The sequence below is a fragment of the Buceros rhinoceros genome, unplaced genomic scaffold (genome assembly GCF_000710305.1).
Source record: "Buceros rhinoceros silvestris isolate BGI_N320 unplaced genomic scaffold, ASM71030v1 scaffold7433, whole genome shotgun sequence".
Taxonomy (NCBI): Eukaryota; Metazoa; Chordata; class Aves; order Bucerotiformes; family Bucerotidae; genus Buceros; species Buceros rhinoceros.
Window position 1 is genome coordinate 45,003 of NW_010401795.1, and position 6,140 is coordinate 51,142.

The 6,140-nt window shown below is 41.0% G+C and overlaps 1 long non-coding RNA gene across 1 annotated transcript in view; it reads right to left on the reverse strand.

The window, feature by feature from the left end:
- Positions 1 to 6,140, reverse strand: part of LOC104490137 — a 97,718-nt gene that overhangs the window by 36,470 nt on the left and 55,108 nt on the right. The gene's annotated exons all lie outside the window — the stretch shown is intronic.

Below are 6,140 nucleotides of genomic sequence, written 5' to 3' on the forward strand. Positions count from 1 at the left end.
CCCCGTTGCGTGGGGAGCCTCTAAAGGCAGCAGGCAGGAGGAGTGACTCTCTCCTGGCCTCCGGGCCGCGTTCTGAGGGAGAGCTCCTGACACTCTGCTGGCTGACGTCCAGGCCCGACTAGGCCCACCAGGCCCGACCTGCCGGCCGACTAGGCCTCTGACCTAAGGACTACAGGCTCTGAACTGTTATCGCCGTGAGTCCCGTCTCGTCTGGAATCGGGTGAGGTATCTGAAGCTCCCGGCTGTTCGCGCAGGGAGCTCTCCTGAGTTTTCCTCCACCTGAGCACAGCGGGGTTTCCCCCCCGCCTCTTCCCGGCGTGAGAGGAATCTGACCAGGCCACAGGCCTTCTACTGCCACCTCGCTGGTATCTGAAGCTCCCGGCTGTTCGCGCAGGGAGCTCTCCTGAGTTTTCCTCCACCTGAGCACAGCGGGGTTTCCCCCCCGCCTCTTCCCGGCGTGAGAGGAATCTGACCAGGCCACAGGCCTTCTACTGCCACCTCGCTGTCGGCTGCCTGCCCAGAACAGGACTGCCCAGAGAACTGACCTTGACAAGAACAGCTTGTGTAAATCATTTTCTTCTTCGGTATTTTTCCCCCTTTTTCTCTTTTCTGGGTTTGCGCTTATGTGTAGTAGTGTACAGATGTGTGAATTTATTGTTTATTAAAAGTTTGTTTCAGTTTCCATAACGCAAAACCAAGGTGTGAATTTCTTCTTTTCCCCTTAAAACTCCCTCTGCCTCTTAACAAGGCAGATGGAAAACGTTAAGGAATTCGAGGGGTGGTTACCTCGGCCCTCGACCCTTAACAGTACCATATACCACTAATTACCAAAATGTTCACAACTGGCTGCCAAACAGCTGCGGAAAGTATTCTGAAGTCTGAAAACAAGACTTCGTCACTCTCCTTCCACCAATCTGGAATATGGTTCATGGACATGATTGCCATAATTTCCAATTCCCTTAGATACGGGGCCCAAATCACTCCAGCCAGGCTTCTTGCTTCCTCACAGGAGCAGCAAGATCCCTTCCTTCCCCTCAAGTGCTGACCTTCCACCTAAGAACCTGTCCAAAGCTAATACCAGCTCAAGTATGGCAGAACTGGTCTCACTACGCCTACTGATAGTCCTTTAATTCTTCACTGGTGAGGAGTTTTCAAAGCCAGCCACAAAGACATTTTGATCACTGAGATTCTGACCCCTTTGTCATACTGCAGAACAATTCAATTGCACTTATTTGCTACAGTCCTGTCTCTTCAAAGCTCAGATGATTTTTTTTATCTGTCAATGGACTTGTGATCAGTAACCTCCAGAAAGTAATTTGTTAACAGAAAAGCACTGCTCTGTGGAGCACACTTGCTGATTCAGAGGAAAAGGACACAAAGTGTTACTTTCTCAAAAAAAGAATATGTAACACCAGCAGGCTTTCAGCCTTGGCATTTCGGAGCTTGACTTCCCAACAGTTCCTGGCTACTACAGGGATGCTTCTGATGCTTTCTCTCAATTTCTTTTCACTTCTGTAGCCTTCCTCTTGTTTTTGGGCTGCTTTCTACCTCTGATCATCATTCAGCAATGTCTCAGGTTCAGCATTTGCAGAATTTTCCCTACGGCAATTCCCCAGCCTATGTGGGTCAGTGCTGACTGTATGCAGCATAGTCTGTTTGATGGTGGCTTCCACGCGAAGAAGGTTAATTTTGCTTGAACTAAGGCTGTGTACCCAGTTTTCATAAGGTCTGCAGCTGCCTGAATAGATGCACTGGACAGCAGCTGTTAGCACTTTCCAACATCACACAACCCTGGTCTGGAATAGCCTGTCAGTTCTGAACAGACAATGAATAAAGCAAAACAGAAAGCCAAAAATATTGAGTAATGAGGATAGGATTTTGACCTTTAAATGCCGTCAGATGTATTGCACGAGGATATGTTTAAGCGATACTATTATATATGAAACTGTGCTGTTTGTCTAATGCCTAACCCATCTAACAAGTGAACCACTCCGTACTTTCTGGCACGCTATGGACTGCAGCAAGAGATGGCTCTGCTGAGTGAGCTCAGTAAGACAGGGTGGTGCTAGGGAATCTGGAAGAGACAAAAGCATGAAAAAGCATGGGGAAAAAACCTGATCACAAGGTGAAAGAAAGTATTTTCTATTTTAAACACACTGCTCAGTCAGAACCATGATGGTGCTTAGACAGTATGTCCCCAAGGTCTGCAAAGGATTAAATCCAAGTCAAAAGTCTCAGTTTCCTTTCTCTGGTCTACTAGCATTTGAAATTTTGTACAACTCTCCGTGATAGTAGATAGACAACGACAGTACACAGCTATCCTTTTCTCAGTTGTGACTCTTGCCAGAAAATGCTATACAAAAGTCTGTGTAACTGTTGCGGTTACTCTTCTTCATGTTCACAGGCATTAATCGATTCTTTCCAAACGTCTGAATGCCTGAGTTTAATTAGTGGCAACATTTCTGCCACGTAGGTTTAAAATCTATTTTAATATGTTATTTAAATTGACCAAACCTTATACTTCAGATGGTCACTTGTTGGACCAAGTCAGCCTCTGAAGCGTACTATAGCCAAAACATATTTTGTTTTCAATTCCAACTTCCATGTTTATGTTTAATTGTTTCACTTGGATCAAGAGCTTATTGGCGATTCATATGATATAATATCAAGTGATAGGCTGGAAATTTGATGCATCCGTATGGTATCAATGAACTGAAAAGCTATGCATGCAGCTCAGGAAAATGCTTTTTGGTCTACTTGAAAGTTAAATGCTATGTACTAAGCAAAAGCAAATACTTCACTGCATAGGCTGACAATATGCTTACAGACCTCAAAGTCACAAAACGTATCACGATACCCAGAGAGGCTTGAAGGAGATCATGGTAACTTCCTAGAAAAGTTGGCATTCAAGGATAAAGTAAATTAGGTATACTTATTAACTCTACTTTTAAAATTATCTTATGAGAACAAGATCTACCACAACAATAAGAGAGATTGAAATGGATAACTTAAACAGTCCTAAATTAAAAATGCCTCTTCTCCCATGCCAGTTGCTTGTATAGTAACAACAGCATACTGTACTGCTGTTCAAACACCAACAGGAAAGAACTATACATACTTGTTCATTTCCTTGTGTTAATGCCTTGTAAGCTGCATGGCCTTTTAACATTTGCTACTAACGAAAAAAATCTTACGCAGTGAACTATCATCAGATTAAGTGAAATCAAGATAAATACATTCCATTCAAGAATACGTAAAGAATGTGTCAATTTTATTTATATTTCCTCTCAAGGTTATGGAGCTTTCACTGAGAGGGGAGAAAAGATTACAGGATGATAACCATGAGGATCTTCTCTTTTTAAGACTCTGTATTCAAAGAACAAAATGCAAAGAATAAGATAAACTATATTAGCATCGCTCCAATTCCTTCCAAACACAGTCATCATACATACAAATGAAACTCTGGTAGCAAGTGGATGAAAGGAATTACTGTTGATTAAAACTAAGAATATAGAAGCCAAGAGGGTTTCAGGCAATGATCCACTGTGAGACTACCAGTACATCTCTTGGTCTCCTTTGAGATTCAATCAACCTGGCACAAACACTGGGTAAAGTACATCCTTAGCAAAATAGACAATGCATCACAGCAATGCTCTTTAAAAAATAGTCTGGTGTGTGAATTCAATGCTTATGGAAAAGTCTAATCTGTCTGGCTTAGAGACTGAAATCCTCTCATTTGCAGAACAGTACTTGTAGCAGCAGTACAGATTGAGTCACACAGGCTTACCACTACCCCTCAGGCTTGAACTGAGGGACCATGCTCAGTGGTTGCATTTTGTGGCTGGTTCAACCTCTTTCATTGGACTTACAAGCACAGACCAATTACCCTTCACTGTAGTAATGGTTTTGGTGATATGGATTTCTGTCCACTGAGAACTGTAGTTGAGATCTCTTTAACTTCTTTCAAGAGAAAGCTTGCCTGTCTGAGGAGGGAAAAAGGAATAAATCAAATGACTAGCATAAAACTGCATGATAAACACAGATTCTGAAGAATTTCTGAAGACAACTGCCCCAAGTGGACCACTGATCTGGCCTACAAGCATAAGATAATGAAACGGATATGAATGGGCTTTTTTGCAAGAAAGGAAGCTTCATACATATATGATAGAATTTTAAAGAAACAACAGTGCCACAGTACCATTCTTAAGGCATGTAAAAGTCCTTCAGAAAACAATTTAAGTTTCCATTTTAAGTTCTATTTGAAAAGGACCCTCTGCCCATATTTATCTCCATGGAAGACTTGGATTAATTGTCTAGGCCCAGGAGAAAATTACCTTTGAAGGCAACAGTCACATGATGAAGAAAGAGGAGCAACTGTAACACTATCTACCAGATTAACCTCCACTTTATGTACCATAACTTTACTTGAACAGAAATCCTAATCTGAAACACAAGTAGTAAATGCCATTTTTAATATTAGAGGTAATACCAACTAGCCTGTTTATTTCTTCAGAAAGAAATACCAATGCAGACAGGGGATTAAAACATGCCATGGTAACAGATGAAGACTTCAACTGTCAACAAAATCAGGCTATTAATTCTCACATAAACAGACTTTTTAAATCTTTGATTTTTAATATACAGTCCAAAGATCACTCTCACATTTCAGCAGCTTTTGTCTTTTAATGCCAATCATTTCAACTGACTTTCCCTCTACCCTGTGTTTTCTCTCCCCTTTGGAAAAGGTGAGTGGAAATATCAAATGATATCTTACTCTGCCAAGACCAAAGGAACAGTTCAAACGTTCAAAAAAAAAAAAAAAAATCAAGCAATGACTTTGCTTAAGGCAGGAAGGGAATGTGATTAGAATGGGGTGGATCACTGCCTGGCAGAGGAGGAGGAAAAACAAACCCAAACCGAAATCTCTTATAATTCTCTGTTTCAATCTATGCTCAGGTCTAGACTATGTAAACAGCAGCCAAAAATTACTGGATGGAAAACACAGAATTATTTTGTTGCTCATCACATTTTTTTCTCAAGCGATAGACACTGAGATTCAAGGGGAACCTGGGGAACTACTGGCCTGTTCATTACCACCTGAAAGCAAAGATGGCATGACTGATCCACTTGGACTGAACTACTGCCTGTCACAGAAGCAATCTCACCATGGATGGATCTAAATGTGTCTGTAAGGGCAGTTCACGCTGCTGGAGGCCTCTCTGTACGTCCTCAAACGAAAAAAAAATATTTCAGACTTTACAGCCATCAGCTTACAACCTTTTACCAGACTGTAACTCACTCACACAACAAGAAAACAGATATACGATGTATCTGTCACCTGATTTTTTCTTTGAAATTTCTGCTGTATTTCTGAAACAGAGCAAGGCTGAAACCTTCCTCTGACTGAGATGAACCAAATGTCATCTCGTAACAAAGACTTCTCTATCCTTGGTATCCAAAGCAGGATCCACTGGCATCACAAAGTAGGAATCAAAGGTACTGCTTTTGTCTGAAAAATCATTATCACCTTTAAAATTTAATTCCCTCAAAGCACTAGGGACTCAGGGAATGCAGAAGTAAAGGAAGGGATTACAGTTCTCCATTCTCTCCAGAGACTATGTGTCCCGAAAGATTTTGCTTCCTGTGCAATGCTTAACTCCCTGATGCCTTTTCTCTCATGGTCTCTTTCTTGGCAGAAACTTCTTCAATTTTAAAAATCAGAACATGAGTCAAGTAAATAAAAATAAATAAAGCACAATGTCTATAAAAAGTACACAGACTAACCTGCTTAATTATTAACAGGTAAACAAAACAAATTCTGAATTATTTACTTAATCTTTTTCAGCTACAAACCTCAGACTTTTAGAGCATGAAATACATGCTTTATTTTAGGACACAAAACAGGTATTTTATACGGCTGTGGACTTTTTTTTTTATTGAGGTGGGGTTGTTTTGAAGAATACACGTTTCTTATTAGCCCCAAAATACCTTCCTCTCACTGAACCCTGGTGGAATTTTAAATACAGAAATAAAACTTTTATTCTCAAGATCCTGTATTCATGTGTTTGCTAGTGAATGAGCTGGCTGTTTTTGACTCGCAATGGAGCAAAAAACAAGATTCCTGTGAGGCATATGCACTC